The sequence below is a fragment of the Ursus americanus genome, chromosome 30, assembly GCF_024610735.1.
Source record: "Ursus americanus isolate L20-20 chromosome 30, mUrsAme1.1.p, whole genome shotgun sequence".
Classification (NCBI taxonomy): Eukaryota; Metazoa; Chordata; class Mammalia; order Carnivora; family Ursidae; genus Ursus; species Ursus americanus.
The window spans coordinates 15,657,119-15,676,011 of NC_142156.1; the positions used below are offsets into that span (position 1 = coordinate 15,657,119).

The following is an 18,893-nucleotide window of genomic DNA, read 5'->3' on the forward strand; positions in this document are numbered from 1 at the left end:
ATTTGCTGATTTTGGACATTTCAGATAAATGGGATCACACAACATGTGGTCTTTCATCTCTGGCTTCTTTCACTGAGCATCACGTTTTCAAGGCTCCTCCATACATTCCTTTTTAGGGCTGAAGAATATTACAATATCTTATTAAATGCCCACAAAAACCCTGTGAGGAAGATACTATCATTATCATGCCCAGTTTTCAGAGAGGGTAACTTCAGCCCAGAGACATCAAGTAAGTTGCCCAAGGACAGCCAGGAGAGGGGAAAACCTGAAACAACTCAGAAGTCTGGCTCCAAGGCTCGCCACTTGACTACTTTGTTCATCGCCTTACTGAATGAATGGTGGACCTTCGTCAGGCCCCTCACTGGACTGGGGAACAGAGGCCCCGATTTCATCGAGTTTGGGCAAAGCCACGACCGAGACTCAGATGTCACGACCTCCTGTTCAGCTGGGGTCCACTTAAGCATGTCCTTGCGGCACCAGTGGGACCTTCTCATTCTGGGTGGAGTCAGATAAGACAGGGAGAGTGGACCTGGCAGAGGTGAGACCCCGGATGCGAGGATGGAGGGAGGGTGGGGAATACCAACAGGGCTGCCTTCCCCCACGGCCAAACTCACAAACATCAGTGCAGTTCAGCAAGCATTTACTAAGCACCGATTGTGGGCAAGAATCTGGGAACTGAGGTGTCAATGACAACAAGATGAGATCCCTGCCCTCAAAAAGTTCCCAGGGCAGCTGGGGAAAGTGCTGTCCCAGCGTTACCTCAAAGAAGAGGCTGTGTGTGGTGTTCCTGCCCTTGCCATCTCTGCATTCTATTAGGAAGCTGCCACGGTGCTGGGCACACAGCTTTCCTCCAACAGACATTTGCTGAGGAGTATCTATATACTTGAGATGCCAACCATTCCCCTTGGCTCTTTCTTATTAACCCTGCCCCACCTACAGCCTTCCCTGTTACCCCAGGAACACTTCCTGATAAAGCCTTTCATGTGAATCCTTATCTCAGCTCTGCTTCTGGCCACCACCCAAGCCAGGAGGTGAGCTGGAAAGTCACGTCATAATCACCAGCACTAAAGCTTACTGAGCACTTACTTATGTGCCAGGCAGGTATTACAAGCACTTCACCTGTATTAACTCATCTATTCCACACCAGCGCTAAGAGGCAGGTGCTATTATTACACCCCATTTGCAGACAAGGAAATGAGTTGCAGGGACTTGTGGCTACCCAGTCAGTAGTGGCAGAGCTAAGATCTGAACCCAGCAATCTTTCCAAGCCCGGGCTCTTGACCATTCTATGATCTGCTGCCTTCTGGGTAGGCTTGGGGAACACAGACGGCATTTGGGGAGGCCAGATGCCAGAGGCGAGGTGGCATCTATGTATAGAGAGGAAAAGGAAACAGAAAAGCACTGACGGAAGGGCAAGAGGCATGTTGCACGGGAAGGTGTCCGAGAAGACGTCAGAAGTCTGCTGCAATGAAGCCCAGCCATAGCTCTTGCCAGTGAGTTCCAAAAGATGTCCCTGATTCCACACAACCCCCTTCATTCTGACCTGAGCTGCCTTGAATGAATTTTTGTTCCTTGGAACTGAACTAATTCCTATACGTGCCAGGCACTGTGGGTAGTAAGACAAGGTATGGTCCCAGCCTAGGGTCAGCATCAAGTATGAAGATCTTGGCTTTGGGTTTGGTGTTTGTTTGCTTGTTTGTTTGTGACAATATTTATAGGCGTATATGGTAGGTTACATCAAGCATTACACTGAGCTCTTAACTGCATTCTAGAGGGCAGTCACTGTAATCAGCTCCATTTTACAGACAAGGAAATGAAGCCTTGGAGATGTTAAGTCCTTTACACAGGTGATGGTGTTAAGTGGCAAGGCCAGCACTTCAGCTTGGGTGTGACAGGCTCTACAGGCCACAGTCTGAAGCACTAAGCTTCCCTGCATTGTGTATCCATGCTCTGCTCCGTGAGGCACAATAGGGAGTGGTGGGGTCTTCAATTGCCCATTCTAGCCTTGCGCTAAGCAGAAATAATCTCGCAAGCCATGCGTAACTTCTCAGAGCCAAAACTGGGGGAAGCTGGCCTTTCTTCCCAAAAACTAGAATTGGGGCATAAAAGAGGACTAACACAGAGTTACAACACCACAACTTCCGCCCTACCACTTCCATGTTGAATTACCTTATGACTTCCCACGGGTAAGCTCCTCCCTGACTGGATGGTACCATGCAGACTAGCAGCAGGGATGTTTGATGAGTGGAGCACTTTCAGTGAATACAGTCTTCACAAAGAGGTGACTTGTCCCTCTCAAACCAGCAGCTGAAAAATTCCTCTCAGGGCAAACCAAAGTCCCTTTGTGCATCAGACAATTCCACACAGCAAGCGTGCTTTAATGGTTCGAGGGTTCCACATGAAACCTCTAACAGGTTGGTATCCGTCAGACACCACCCAGGAAAACACACCACTCCGTTTCAGATGAAAGGTAATTCAGGAAATTGGTTATATGTGGGATGAAGGTCAGAGGCCAAGAGGGGATGGCAAGACCACCTAGACTGGCCATAGCAAAAAGCCACAATTGTCCCCAGGTCTAGAAAGACAGAGGGAGGAAGAGGTATCACCATAGCCCAGGAACCAGGGTCATAAGGCAAAAGCGGGAACTGTAGAGGAGATGCAGCCATTAGGGGGGCGGGGGGGAAGAAAACAAAAACACCTCTCAAGGTAGAGGGAGGTAGGGAAGAAATGCCCCAAGTTCTCTCTTCCTCCCACCCTCCTCCAATAGCCAAAGTCTCCCACTGGTTGCCTCCAGGCAGAAGCCAGGGACCCCCAAGAAACATAGCCCAAAGGCCACCCTCTCCCCCCCCATGTTAACAGAACAGAGAAGGGAGAGCAATGGGTCTGAAGGCAGACGGGCCCAGGACCACCACACTCGGGCTTCATTAATTCATTCACTCACTCGCTCAGTGAACATTTCTTAAATGCGCACTAAGCCAGGTGTCCAGAACCTACAACACTAATAATACCCAGACCCTCCCTTGACAGAGTTATTTATAATTGTATTAATTGTGGGCTGAGAGCGGAGATGACATATGACTCAACCTGGAAGTAGCCTTGGATCTGGAGTCGCTTCACTGAGATGACATTCACACTTCGTCTCGAAGGATGAGAAGGATCTGCCATGTGGGGGAGACATCTGTTGTTTTTATCTGCTCGGTATCCAACAATCCTTGGGGGATGACATTTAATCTACTCTCAGTCCCACTGGTTTCCCATGAGATGAGCACATGACCCAAATATGGCCAATCAGCACATTCCATTTTCCTGGCCACAACAATTAGACGGGAGCATGGACACGTGACCAGACTGATCTAATAAGAAGCAATCCTGTACTCTCCCAGGACCCTCGTGAAAAAGAGCTCTCTTTCTCCTGGTCTTGTTACCATGCCTGGAGGTGAGCCTGGACTGCCGGTGGACATCTTGCCACTAGCAAGAATGAACGTACTGAAGAATGAAGCCAACACCAAGGGAAAGTGATCTGAGAGAAAGAGAGAGCCCTGAGGGTATCAGTAGAGTTCCGGGATCCAGCCATTCCTGAGGCCAATAATTATTCAGTTATTTGAACAAATAAAAGTGTTCTTTTTGCTCCAGCCCTTTTATGTTGGGTTTCTGTCACTTGCAATTAAAAAGGCCTTGACTGATAAGATGCAGAAAGGCAGAGGAAGTAGGGCTTGCGAAGAGAAGTGGGGGCGGGGTGATGTATTCAAGGAAACAGATAGTTGGATGTGCCTGGTAGAAATTTGTAAAAAGCGATGGGGCAGAAGGTGAATCTGGAAAGGTGGGTGTGGACCTAAAGAGCCTTGAACCCTCAGCAGAGGACCCTGAACTTCCTTCACAGAGCTTAGAGCCTTTACCCTTTCTACTCTTACCTTAAATAATCAGCAAGAGTTCTAAGCACCTCAGGATTGTGCCCAGTCTTGTGGCAGGTACAGAAGAGATGGTTCCTTCCCTCAGGGGGCTTCCCATCCAGCTGGGGGAAGATAAGGCAAAAGGGAGAAAACCATAACCAATAATGTAATAATAGTGAATATATATTGAGTATTTACAATGTGCCAGGTACGGCACTGTGTTTACCTAGATTTTTTTTCATGGAATCCACGCACCACTCTATGAAGTCAGTGCTATGAATGTCCCCCTTGTTTCATTGATGATGAAACTAAGGCTCGGAGAGGTTGAGTGAGTCATTTGCCCAAGGTCACATGGTTCCGGAAGGGGCAGAGGTAGAATTTGAACCCAAGCTGCACGACTGCTGAGTCCACATACTTGAACCATTTTGTGAGTGGTCAATTGAGTTACAGGTGGAATGAGAAAAGTAAATAGGAAAGGAAGTCAGAAGATCAGGATTGAGTCTATAACCAAGCTGTAAATGGCTCTGCCCCAGGTCTCATTTTGGAAGACACTCCACGGAGGGCCTGGCTGTGGGTCACAGGTCTGCATGGCAAACAGCTATTTTCCCCACCAGTGGATGTCCCCATGGGCTCTGGGGCGCTGGGCTCTGCTGAGAACACAAGACACGTGGAACCCTTGTCAAAGGACATGAATTTGAAATGCAAGGAGAAGGAACAGCAGGCTGCCATTGACCCCACCTCTCAAACAAGCCCCTGTCTTCCCTGGATGACACCATTTTTTCCTGGAGTTCTTCCTTCCAAGTTCTGGAAAGTACCAGAACTTGACGTCCCACCTGAAATTCCCCACACCAGAGGAGATTGCAGAGGGTGCATTTGCTTTTTATTTTGGAGAAGGTAGACAGGAGGAGACTCTGAAGTGCACCCACTGCCTACCCACCACATTCCCTCATACTCAGAACATGCACGCACACGCTAACGTGTGCTATTAACCTTCTGTTGATGCAAATTATGCCCATCCTTCAAAGCCCCCTGAAATCCCACCTCTTGTGGTAAGCCTTCCTCGAACACCCAAACTGGAACCCCCTCTCTTGTCTCAGAGCTCCAAGAACCACAGCCACTTGGAGAAAACCAGAGAGATCACATGGCACCTAAGCGTCAAAGCCACAAGCAGATTCCCGATTGCCTCATACCTACATCTCCCTAGACGAGCTCTCTTCCATGAAATCTGGAGCCCGGATTTTCTGTATCCCGTGGGTGGACACTTCTTGGTGCCTCAAAATGGCTTTTAACTGGGGGATGGCAGGTGGCTTTTACCACATCAGGGTTGACTGACTGACTGACTGGTCATGGCTGCCTAGTGTGAAGTGTTGAGAAGGATGCAGAGGGTCATCACTTCAGGCTCAGGACCAAGACTGACGACTGACGGCTACCGTGGACACGAGATGGAGAGTGATATCATACGGGCCAGGCGTGCACCATCTTCTTTTCCTGTCAGAAGCCTCTCCCACGTGTTCCAGGCAGAATCAGCTGCTCCTTGACATGGATTCCCACACCACTTTAAACATATTCGAGCATTCTTCCTGTTGGGATGTAGCTATATGTTTGCATGCCTCTCCAATTAGATAATGAGTTGCTTGAGGTCACAGACATTCGTGCGTCCCCAGAGCCTCAGTCAGTGCCTTGCCTGAACCGGATTCTCAATAACTATGTGACTGTCACCAAGTTCAGACCTGTTTATGTAATGATAACTTCACTAGTTTACATCCTTAAACATCACTCATGATATCCAGCACCCTATTGCATTGTGCTTGGTATTTTCCTACCCTGCCTAGCATGGTGCTGAATTCACGTTTTATTTAATTTCATGTAATCTAATTTAATCTAATTCAATTTAAGTTGCTATCGGTTGTTGAATGCTTACTACCTGCTAGGTGCTCTGCTATGGGATTCCTACCTATTGCTCTATTTATCTCTCCCTTGTGCCCTGGAAGATAACTAATTATTAATCCCATTTCAGAGATGATGACACTGAGGCTGAGAGAGGCTATTCAGCTTGCCCAAGGTCACACAGCTAGTAAGAAGCGGAGCAAAGATTTAAATCTGGGTCTCTGTGACAGCAATTTTAGCTGACTGATCACCATTATAATAGAGCAATGGTCAGTGGGGAGGCAATAAGAATACCTCCATTTAAAATCTAGAAACCGATGGGGGTGCTCAAAACGCCATGTTTCATTTCACTAAATATGGCCTTTCAGCTCAGCTTCCATAGGGTGGTTGCCAAAGTCTGAGCTGGGCTGCAGCGGCTGCTGTGCCATTAGCGTCCACGCTGCCTGGACTTGAGCCTGCTGGTCTACCCCAACGTGACTCAGCACCTGGAAACATATGCTTCTTTAAATAGATCCTGCTCTCAGCTGGTTCTCAGGGCCGATCAATGACTTACCTGTCATTGGAGGGAGGTATCCTGGGGCTTGCTAAGCTGCTGAGCTGGTGCGGAGCAGAGGGACATAAGGGGCACTGAGGAAGGTCATTGGTGACTGTGAGCCTGCTAGAGAATTTACAGAATGGCCAGGTGAGACAACACCCAGAAGCAGGGAGGTTGTCTGCACCCATCCCCCCCAAACTGGCCTGGAGGGTTTAGTGCCATGCCCCTCCCTTCCCCAGAGCCCTGCAACATGATGGAGGAACCATGAACAAGGTGGACCAGGGTCAGGAGACCTCAGCTTTGCCACCAAAAGCTGCCTGACCTTGGACAAGACCTTCACTTCCCCATCTTCTCATCCATCAAGCCATACTCTCTAATTACCAATGCGCAACAGGAGGCAGAAGACAACCCAATTGCTCTCCATGGAGAATCAGCCAAATGACTTATGATCCAGTCACACCGTGCTACAAGCGCTACTCAAACGAGAGATGCGACTCACATGGGCTGAGATGAAACCATCTCTGGGCCATGCGTGAGACAGCGAGCTGCCATCGGAGTGCTTTACGTGGTGTCCTGTATAGACACGTACACTAGGATATTCATAGAATAAAAGGACGGACACACACACACACACACACACACACACACATTCTGGCGAATGGAAAAGACTTACATTTTGTAAAACAAAACAAGACAAAAAAAATTTTTTTAAGAAACCAAAATAAGTCTTTACCTTATCTCTTACTCTTTGCTTTTTTAAAAGTTTTTCATATTGCATGTTTCTTTTTTTTTCTTTTTTTAAAGATTTTATTTATTTATTTGACAGAGACAGAGACAGCCTTCGAGAGAGAGAACACAAGCAGGGGGAGTGGGAGAGGAAGAAGCAGGCTCCCAGCGGCGGAGCCTGACGCAGGGCTCGATCCCAGAACGCTAGGATCACGCCCTGAGCTGAAGGCAGATGCTTAACGACTGTGCCACTCAGGCGCCCCTCACTATTGCATGTTTCTGAAACAATTTCCAAGTCAGCAAAAAGAATGTCACATCCACGCTCAATAGGAAGCAAGGTGAGCTCTAGATAAACGGGGTCACCAAAGACCCAAGCCTGTTTCCAATGGCCACAAGCTGAGTGGTTTGGGGGCAGGTTTCCAGCCTCTCTGAGCTTTGGTTTCTGCTGTTTATCAGTGGCATTTGCCCATGACTGGTAGGGAAGATCAAATATGGAAGAACTTGGAAAGCACAGAGTGGTGCCCATCTGTGAAGCACGTATTGTCGGGGTGCCTGGGTGGCTCAGTCAGTTAAGCATCTGCCTTTGGCTCAGATCATAATCCCAGGGTTCTGGGATTGAGTCCCATGTTGGGCTCCCTGCTCAGTGGGGAGTCTGCTTCTCCCTCTATCCCTCCACCCCCACTCAGGATCTCTCTCTCTTTCGCTCGCTCTCTCTCTCTCTCAAATAAATAAAATCTTTTTTTAAAAATCATGTATTGTTGTTAGTAATTTTTACTTCCAAGAAACAGAAGAGTGAGTCTATAAAAGGTCAGCTAGGTACAGTTATGGGACTTCAAATGCATTCCAACATTTTGTGTGACTTGAATCCCATGAGTACTGGTTGGGGGCAGGGCAGAATGGGGTTGAAGGTCTAGCTCCATCATCCACTAACGTAAACATCCAAAGTCTCAGTTCCCTTATTGGTAAAATGGCAGTCATGACACTTTGCAGGGATATTGTGGGAAGTAAGTGACAGAACATAGGTGAAATTTTGAGCATAAAGTTAGCACCTACTATGTGCTCAATGAGTAGAATTTTTCTTTTAAACATTCTTTGCAGTTATACCACAAGCCATTCTGCTTTTAGGATCTAGGTGTTCCATATGAAGTTTAGAAAACCACGACCTCCAGATGGAAATGAGTGTACTTTCTGTCCTAGCCAGCATTCCCTAGAAAGCAGAGCGTGGCACAAAAGTGTCCATATAATGGGGAGTGCAATCCTAGGGAAGCAGGAGTGAGGGGAAAGAGGGGACCCGAGTAAATGGAAGGCATTACGACACTGGGAACACGTTGGTTGCTCGGAAGAAGTCTTCAGAGAGGCTGCACCTCTGAACCATCCATCTGGAGCCAGAAATAATATATCCACCAGCTCTCATGGGGTGTCAACTCCCCCACACTTGGATTTCGTAGAGGTGGGTATTAACTGGACTTCACAATGCCTCACGCCTCAGTGGATATAAGAAATATAAGGGACCAGAGAAGCTGCCAATAGCAGTAGCAGGAATGACAATAGCAAGGCTGGTGGCAACAGCCAGTGTCTCCCAGACCATGAGAACATCACGAACTGTTGCTAAGCCCACTCTGGCCAGAAAGCAAGGCAGGTGCACAGGTCCTGGAAGGCATGTACACCGGGTCTGCTACACCTTCCATCCAGATACGCCTCCCTACATAGTCACTCGAAGATGTCAACCTGCCATCTGCTTGGCTAGTGTCTAAAGCACATAGATCCACTCCCGACCACCCATCTCAGAGAACGAGTAAGGTCTTGTGGGCCCCGGGGAGCATACAATCCCACCCTGGTCCGCTCCCACTGGATTTCCTGCTAAGGACCGCCACAGCCCTCTGCATATTCTCAGCTCTTTGCTCCAGAAGGCTGCTTCCTTCAACCTCGACCTCGTTACCTCAGCCTCTTGCAGAGCTGTCCATCAGGAGTGGCATTTAAATGTGAGATCCTTTATCAAAGGACACGATGAACAACCACAGCCACGCCAAATCTATTCTTGCTTCTGCTGGGTTTCATTTGGAATGTGAAGCCATGGTATTCAGTGCTCCCTACTTAAATTCCTCTTATTTTATTCATTCATTTATTCAGCAAATATGTATTGGAGGAAGTGGTAAGAAAAAAGACAATCTAATAGAAAAATGGTTAAAAGGTAATGAAAAGACAGTTCATAGAAAATAAAACACAAATGACTCTTAAGCATTTGAAAAGATGCTCAATTTCACTCAAAAAAGAGAAATGCTTATTAAAGCTACACTGAGAGACCATTTTCCCCATCAGATTGGCAAAAATCCAAAAGGTTAATAACACATTTTGTTGGCAAGGTTGTGGGGAAATAGGTACTCTCAAGCACTTCTGGTAGGAGTGTTCCTATGGTGCATAATTGGACGATATCTATCAAAATTATGAAAGCAGATATTCTTTGACATGGCAATTTCCCTTCTGGGAATTTATCCTACAGAGATGTTTGGACTTGTGCAAAATGATGTATATACACCATTATTCACTGCAGAATTCTAAGAGCAAAATATTGGGAACAATCTAGATGCTTTAAGTAAATAAGAATATATCTAAGCAATGACATTCTATGTATATTTTTTTCTTTAAAGAATGAGCTATCTCTCTAATCACTGATATAGAAAGATCTCCACGATAGAGTGGCAAATAATAAGGCACAGAGGAGCTTGGATACGGCACGTACCCACCCTTGTGCTGCCTAACCCATCACCCCAAAAGTTTAAAGAGTAATCGTTCACTCTCGTGCTCCCAGATTTGGGTTTCTGTTGATCTCGACTGGGCTCAGCAGGGTGGCTTTAGATTGCAAGCTCCAGGGCTTGCAGACTCTGTTCCACATTCCTCGTTCAAGGGCCAGGCTGAAGGGGACAACAGTTCGCCACGGCATGCTCCTCTCATGGTGGATCATGGAGCACAAGAGAGGAAGAGTAATGACACAAAAACTTTCCAAGACTCTCGTGTCTTATCAGCTAACATCCCACTGGCCAAAACAAGTCCAAAGTCAAGGGGTAAAGAAGAACACTCTACCCACCATGAGGTCATGGCAAGGGTGTGGATGTATAATATCACCAGAGAACAGTGGAGAATGGGACCAACAACTCAGCTAACATTATATGAAAACACATACACACACACACACACACACACACAAATATTTATTTTTGCCTAAAGGTGTCCTGGAAAAGAAACTGTAGCAATGATCATCTCTACTGGGGGGCTGGAGAGAAGTGAGAACTTGTGGACAGAGGATAGGTAAGGAAGAAGACATTCCGCTGTATATCTTTTGACATATTTTTAAATCAGGTGAATGGCTTCCCTGTATATTAAAAAAAAAAAATGAGTCGAAAATGCACATTGAGCACCTACTAAGTGCCAGGCACTAGGCGAGGTGCTGGGGACAGAGCAATAAATAAGACGGACCTGATTCCTGCCACCAGGGAGCTGACACTTGAGGGCAGTGGTTTCTACTCTAGCTCCAGGAGAGTCACCTGGGGAGCTTTTAAAAAATACTCGTGTCCAGCACACCACAGGAAAAATACATAGATTTCTTATGTTTTCTATATATAGAAAAACAAAGCTTTTCTTAGTAACGAATTCTTCTCTCTCTCTTATTAAGAAGTGTAAGACTCGATGTATCTTCCTTTTCACTTTGGCAGCCAGGAAGCTCCGTGCCAAATCTGAAGGTCAGCTGTAGTAACTCCCTAAAGCCAGGACGCCTAGACGTGGGTCGTCTATTCTCTGAACTGAATTTCTGCTCGCCCTTATTTTTTTTTTGGTGACCTTGAATCTCTATTTCTATTTTGTCATTGGTTCCTGGTTTGTGTTCTTATAAGATGGCTCAAACCTTTTACATTGTGGAGGAAGTAAAATACCAACCACCACCACCATAACAGCAATAATATAATGCCTTCTGTTTACTTGCTTGGCACCTATTATGCTCCGAGCACTGAGGTAGACACTTGAAATGTTTTTTCTCCAATCATTTTTTAAAAACTCACGGGAGAGGTATCATTAAGCGCATTTTACAGATGATAAACTGAGACTTGGAGAGATGAATGGCTTGTCTGGGGTCACACAGCAGTAAGTAGCAGGGCTGGTGTATTATTTTCCTACTGCTGCTAACAGGTTACCACAGATTTAGTGACTTAGGACAACACAGATGTATCCTACAGTTCTGAGGGTCAGGTGTCCACATGGGTGATCGGGGCTGCATTTACTCTGGAAGCTCTAGGGGAGAATTGTCTTCTTGCCTCTTCCAGCTTCTAGAGGCTGCCTGCCTTCTTGGGCTCAGGACTCCACATCACTCCAACTCTGCTCCCACTGTTACGTCTACCACTAACTCCAACCTTCCTGCCTCCCTTGTGATTGCATCCCTCCTCCACCCCAGAAAATCCCAGATAATCTTCCCACCTCAAAATCCTTACCTTAATGGCATCTGCAAAGTCCCTTTTGCCAGGTAAGGTCAGATATTCCCAGGTTCTAGGAATTAGGATATGGACATGTTCGAGGGCTGTTATCCATTGCCTGGATTCAAACCCAGGCTTCTCTAATCCCTAATCATGTGCTCTTTCCACGATACTTTGCTGCATCCACAAAATCTAGGCTTTATTTCTGTGAAATCACTAATCCCAGGGCCTCTGTGGGTCTTCAAAGAGAGAAGAACATACTTCTCCATAGACTGGACAAGACACAGAAAAAATATACACTCTACCAAAGAGAAATTTCCCCATTCCAGTTGGAGCTGTAGGGCCATTCATAAGGTAGGGCAGCAAACGATGGAAGGATCGAAGGATCAGTCCCCTGCTCTTCCCTGCTGCTAGCCAAAGTGAGGCTTCAAGATGTGGCAAAAAGTGGCTTTTCTGAGTTATTCATTTGTTTCCTTTGCTACCTCCTCCACTAGACTGTTAGCCCCGGAGTGGGGCCGAATCCATCACACCCACTATGGTATCCAGAGCCCAAAGAGCACAGTGCAGAGTTAGTGTTCCACTGATAAATGCAAATCCCAAAGTTGCCCTGATTCAGTGGGTAGGATTTCACCTGGGTACAGGGAGGAAACTGAGTGGGCTCTGTCTCCAATTCCTCAACTTTGGGAAGGGTTAATGTGAAAGCTGAGGTCCCTGCTCAGGACCATAAATGGGAGGAAACAGGAGCAAGGTGGTGTTTGCCTAGCTGTGCCCTTCTGAGAACAGAGATTACATCTCTTGAACAATCTACATGAAGCATTCTGCATCAATAGTGCTTAGACATCAACAACAATCCACCTATGAAAAATCCCCCCACAAGGACACAGAGATAGATGTACAAGGATATTCACTGCATTGTTTGTAACAGCAAAAGAACTGGACACAACCCAAACGTCCATCAATACAGGTTTGGGGAAATAAATGATCATATAGTCACGATGATATAATGCTATGCAGCTGTTAAAAGAATGGGATAGACAGGGGAAAAGTGGAAGATGTAGTGCTCCGTGAAAAAAGCAAGTGGCAGGAAAGTGTATAAAGTATGGTTCTATGCTAAATATATATAAATATATATACTCCTCAAACTGTACACTTTAAGATCTGCACATTTCACTGTATGTAAATTATAACTCAATAAAGAAAAACCATTATACATATACATGCAAGTTCTCTGATCTTTGAGAAGCAAACTTTTTCAGATTATTTTTGGAATTAAGACTTGCCTTCTCATACATGTAGCATTTTATGTTTTGCTAAAAGGCTATTAAGTCAAAAGGGTAGCTTACCACTGGGGGTGGTTCACAAAAGAAGAAATGCAAGATATATATATATCAGCATATACATAGAAAGTAAACATAAGAGATAAGCATATGCATAGAAAAGTGAAAAATATGCACATTTGGAATTTGGGAGTGAAATAATGGGGAATGGAAGGTGCAAGACCTTTGTAGTAGGGACGCATATTACTTTGGTCAGGAGAAACAAATCAAGGTTAGGGAAATTAGGTTAAGATGATCTTTTGCGGGAAATAATGCAAACCCGCTGTGTATTTGGGAAAATGCGGGACATCAAAGGGGCATTTCACAATGTAACAGATCAAGAGAACTGAACCTCATTCGTGTTTTTAAAATAGAACTTTGTTGTTGTTTTCTGATTATAAAAGTAATTTGTGCTCATGGCATAATTAAACACCCAAACACCAGGGAAAGTAGGCATCAAAAATTATCCATAATCCCACACTGTACCACAAAGAGAGCAAAGCTTCAGGTTGGGGTACACTTACTTAGAAAAGCAGCACCAATCTTTACATTCTGCTTTAAAACCCGACTTTGTCCCACTTAAACGTAAAGAATATCTTCACGTGTCATAATACTACAATATATATCATCCTCTTAATAACTCCAATATATTAGGTTACATAGTTGTACCACCATTGGCATAACAGAGACCCAATCATTGAACATTACATTGTTTCCAATTTTTTACCAATAGAAATAATGATACAAAGAAAATTCTCATACATGTATCTTTAGGCACTTAGCTGATTGTTTACTGAGGATAAATTCCTGGAAGTCCTATTTGCTGAGTCAAGAAATTTGTACATTCTGAAGGCATCTGATCCTTGTGACCACACACACACTCTCAAAACACAAATAATCACTAGCATTAGCAACCGTTGAGCATGAAGCTCATGTCAGGACTTGCATTCCTTTACCTTCTCAACAATCCTATGAGGCTGGTGCTTTTATGGTACCTCATTCTATAGATGGCTAAACTGAGGCTCAGAGAGGTATATAACCTTTCAATGTCACACAGCTAAAAACTGGCACAGCCAAGAATAGAACCCAGGTCTGTCCGTCTCCAAAGAGCAAGCTCACAATCATAGCACTGTGATGCCTACTAATCACAGGGCTTCCAGAATCGTGGTATTATTTCATCATCCAACCTACAGTGCATGAGAAAGCCCATGTCCTCGCTTTCACCCCCATCAGTGAGTATTCTCATTTGAACCATGTAAGGAGTGTGCAGCAGCAAACACCAGAAACCTCAGTTCAAACTGGCTTAAAAAATAAAGTGATTAACTGGCTCAAATAACCAGAAGTCCTAAGGAAGGCTAAGTGTCAAGGATGCCTTGACTGAGCAGCATGGTGGGGAGACCAACAATCAGGTCTTGTTTTTTCTCCTTGTCTTCTATGGTGCTGGCTTCACCCTCCAACTGACTCTCCTCCATGGTCTCAAGATGGTCCCTGACAACTCCCAAGGCTGTGTGCCTTCTTCCCCAAGTCCAGACAGGAGGAGAGAAGGTTGACTTTGTAAGCCCTCTCAGGACAGTGAGAGGTCTTTCTCAGCATCTGTCAGTTTCCCGGTGGCCTGAATTGTAAACGTGCTCATCCTGAACCAGTACTGTGGCCAGGAGGTAGGATTATGATGATGAATTGAAGCCTGAGCTGCATATGCCCTTTCCTAGATCCCAGACTGAAGGTAAATTTAGCTTCCTCCAAGGCTATAATAGAAAAAATGTGGAACGAAATTCAGGACACTTATCAAGAGAAGAAAGGTCAGATATTGGAGACTGGAGCATACACACCCTTCTCCTTTGGGGCCTTACCAACGTAGGGGACCCTATAAGCCACTCTACCCTTGTTCATGGCAGGGAGAAGTCTCAGGAAATTAACATCCCCAGGGAGCAACCTTTGGCCAATGATGAGAGAGCAGGTGTATGGCCTTCAGTCATACACCCTGAACCTGCCCAATCTCATCTGACCTCGGAAGCTAAGTGGGGTTGGACCCGGTTAGTACTTGGATGGGAGACAGTGGGTGTATAAATATGGCAGCTCCCTCAGCCCTTAAGTGGATCGACTGAGGAGCACGTTCTGCATTAGTTCCCAGAGTCTCCAGTGGGACTGAGCTCCAGTTGCTCAGAGTAATAACTGGCTCACCCTGTTCGGGCTTCCTCCTCTTCCCTTCTCATGTGTCCAGTCCCCTGCCAGTGTTTCCTAGGACCACCTCCCAGTACACCGCTTACGCTTGACTCCCTGACCTGGGGTCTACATCTTGGGGACACAAACTCAACAGTAACACGGTACAAAGTCCAGGACATATTTTGTTGGGTCTTTGTCTAGCAGAGGCACATTCTAAAGAGAGAAAATTGCAGTGGTTGAAGGCTAACAGTAGATGTTGGTGCGATGGTTCTCCAATCGGCCAAAAGAACAAACCTACCTCTAAGCTACCTCCTTCACCTTCAGCGTGAAGGAGAAAGGAGGCCCCCTTCCTTCAGAAGCCACTTTGCATGCACGACGACGTCAACAGTGACCAGACAAGAATGCAGTATTAAGCACCCCACCGTGAGTCTGTCCTGCAGACACAGACATCTGGACTCCATGGTGAGATTCCTTTAGGAAAAAGAGAGAGAACTCTAAAAACTGACTCAGCCCTTGGTAAATTGGGGTTTTTAATATTTCGCTTCCTGGGAGCATTTGCTATAAACAAACTATTGGTCCGGCTGAGAGATTAAAAAGAAACCCTTCCTCAAAAGATGCCACACCTTGATTTTTAAGCGACGCAATCTCCCCATTAGTGCCAGTTAATGGAATGTGTAGGACCATAATTTATTTACTGATGTCATTAATTGCCATACAGCTTTGCATGGCTGGATGCAGCACTGGCAAGTGGCTGATTTCTATCAGGAAAAGGAGTGTGAGCAGCTTCCTTTCAGGAATGAGCCATAAACTAAGCAGATTTCTAGCTTAGAAATAGCCCTTTTCGAAGGGAAAATCCTTTAGACTCTGAAATTGGGCCTGATTCCCTGAGTCAGAGACTAGGAAGGGAGCTGAAAGCTCATTGGGTTCAACTGCCCCCTTTTACAAAGGAGCGAGCAAAAGCCAGGAAAGAGAAATGCCCATCTCTAAGATTCCCAAATGAGTTAGAGCACAGTGCCCAGGCAGCCTGACTCCCAGCTCAGTGCTTGTCCCACTAAGTCCTCTGCCTACCCCCCAGGGTGCTGATGAAATAGACAAAATGTGTTCCCAGGAGGAGGGACCGGGAGCTGTTGGATCAACTGAGTTGAAGGCGGAGACAGGAAAAATGCCTGGCCCAGAATGGTCTTGAGGGCACATCACTCTCCAAGAAGACTGAGTCTGGGATAAACAGGAATTCTTGAGGTTACTTAGACCAAGAGAATCCAATGTAAATGCCTTTAAGCTCTATGGAGGCAACAAATGGGTAAAGGAGGTGGCAGGCAAACATAAGGGAGTGGTGGGGACTGGGGCAGACATAACAACGCATGTCCATCTCAAAGATCTCAGTGCTAACAGATCATTTCCATTTTTTAAGAGAGACCAAAAGTTCAAAGTGTTACGTGAAAAAAAAAAAAGTTCTAAGATATCTTCTGGCTTTTTAAATCTTGAAATTGATGTAATTTTAAAAAGAGAAAGACTTAAGCCCCCTATAAGCGAAACAAAACATGCCATCTCCCCAGATATGAGTTTGTAACCACTGGTACAGAGTATCAACGATGGGTGGCAGATCTGGTCATTCATTTATTCAAACGTTCATTCATTTGTGCAGGGTTGATCGCTGTGGTCCCTAAATCTTTCTACACATTAGAGTCACCTAGGAAGCTTAAAAACCTCAAGGCCTAGGTCACACGCCACACCAATTACACCAGAATGTTCAAGGGCGGGAGCCAGGCATCAGGATGTTTTAAATACCCCCGGATGATTCCAAAGCACAGCCAAGTTTGGGAACCACTAGTCTACAATGAGCCAGGCTATGAGGTAGCTGCCGGGGACACAAAAATGACCAGGACAGACACAGGCCCCACCTTCCTAGGCTTAAACCCAAGTAAGGGATTCAAACAGGTAAGTATATGTGGTCGAGGCTGCCAGCTGTCACCAGACCTGATCTCCCCACCTTCCAGGGCACACACCGGACTAAATTTTCCGGCCTCTTTTGCAGTTCGATGGAGCCATGGGTCTGAATTCTGGCTAACAGAATGTGAACAGAAGCCACTGGTGTCACTTCTAGCGCTGGCACATGAAACCCCCCAGGTCTGCGCTTCTGTGTTCTGTCATTCCTGCTGCCATATGTGGAGAATGGCAGAGCCACGGTCAGCTCAGGTCAGTGGGTCCACGGATAACTGAGGACCATCTATTGACCTAACCATCGCCTCTGAATTATCATTGAGATCTTGCCACAGCAGCCTAAGCAATATGCTAAGCAATTATAATAGAGAGAAAGCCTATGACAGCCATAGTACCAGATACTGTGGGGCACACGCCCACGTTGGGAGCATCAGGGACGGCCTCCTATTTATTCACTTGCTCATTCATTCAACAAATATTTACCAAGCACCTGCTACTCACCAGGCTCTGTTCTACATGCAATTAATGAAATCAGCAAATAATTTATCATCATACAAATCCCATTTCAAGTTGTGAGAGACACAGCGGTGAAGGAAAGACTCAAAAATCTCTTGTCCTCGTGGAGTCTAGGCCCCTCGAAGTATCAGGGGACACTGAAACTCAGACCTGAAGGATGAATAAGGCAGGCAGAAATCTGGGGAGAGGGCACAGAGGCAGTGCTCCTGGAAAGGGGAAAGATGTGGGGGTGGGAGAAGGTGGCACTTCGGGGGAGCGTGGAGTAACTGGGAGACAAGGGGTGAGACAGAAACAGGGAGAGACTGAGGCTGAGAGACCTCCAGGGAGACAGAGAAAAACAGAAACTGGCAGAAACAGGGATGGAGAGAGAGCAAGGCAGAGCCGCTGTCAGAGACTGAAACAGACAAAGACAGAACCAGCGAAACAGCGGACTGGAAAGCTCCGACAGGGACAGTGAAACAGGGACAATAAAACAGCCACCACAGAGCCGCCTCCTCCTGATCCCCACCTTCATGGCCTCATTTTTACACAGGAGACAGATGTCTGCATTTTACTTAAGTTTACTTTGCTTTGTTGAGAAGATAAATATTTGATCTCCCACAACGCCCAGCAGTTTCTCCTACACAAGAAGGGCATATTTAATTAGCCCAAGAGCGAGCCCCATGCTTGGCTCAGGCAGAGCCAGCCGTGAGGTTTGTCATCCACCAGCTGGGGCTTGGGTTGAGCGAGGGAGGGTGGGAGCGGGCGTCAGGAGACCCAAGCTCTAGACCCTCCCTGACTCTGGACAGCTGCGAGGTCTGCGCCTCAAGTTTCTTCGCTGGTAAAATGAATGGGGACTTTCCCACTCGGACATACTGTGGTAGCATCGTCAAGGTCTGTGATCAGGTATTTCCTTGTGAGATCGTTTAATGGCTATCTCCCGTAGGAGAGCTTGAGGGCAGGTTGTGTCTGTCTTGTTCACAGATAGACACATAGTAGGTGTTCGAGAGCACTGATCTGTTAAAGGCAGGGAGGCAGGGAGCAAGGAAGGAAGGGCAGGAGGGAGGGATGGAGGGAAGAAGGAACCGAGGGAAGAAATGTTAAACACTCCATGAGTCCTGTGGCAAGGAAGAAAGGAAGAACAGGCTACAAGGGGATGAACCGCACTGGGACTAAATCTTTAGGAAGAGAAAGCCAGCAGGACGGGCTCGCTGGGTTTCCCCAGGAAGCTCATAAGAGTCTGTGCCTCTTGCAGAGGCATCCACAGTTCCACAACCAGGAATGGAGGGAGACCGGCATATAGAGGTGGCCAGCAACGGGGACCACAGTGTTGGGCGGTCACCACTCGCGTCCCACAGTGCACGCTGAGCGACAACCACAGAGCAATATGAGGGTCTCAGCTCCCCGAGGCTTTGCAGCCCAAGCATCCTTGGGGCTTGGGGACGGTACCAAAAAATCCCTGAGCATCCGTTCCTCTCCC

The 18,893-nt window shown here is 46.4% G+C and overlaps 1 protein-coding gene across 1 annotated transcript in view; it reads right to left on the bottom strand.

The window, feature by feature from the left end:
* RPH3A (rabphilin 3A) overlaps positions 1-18,893 on the bottom strand; it is a 199,171-nt gene that overhangs the window by 122,871 nt on the left and 57,407 nt on the right. Inside the window, exon 3 of the mRNA XM_087857336.1 lies at positions 3,912-4,012. The gene's annotated coding sequence lies outside the window, so the exon portion shown is untranslated. The remainder of the gene's footprint in view (positions 1-3,911; positions 4,013-18,893) is intronic.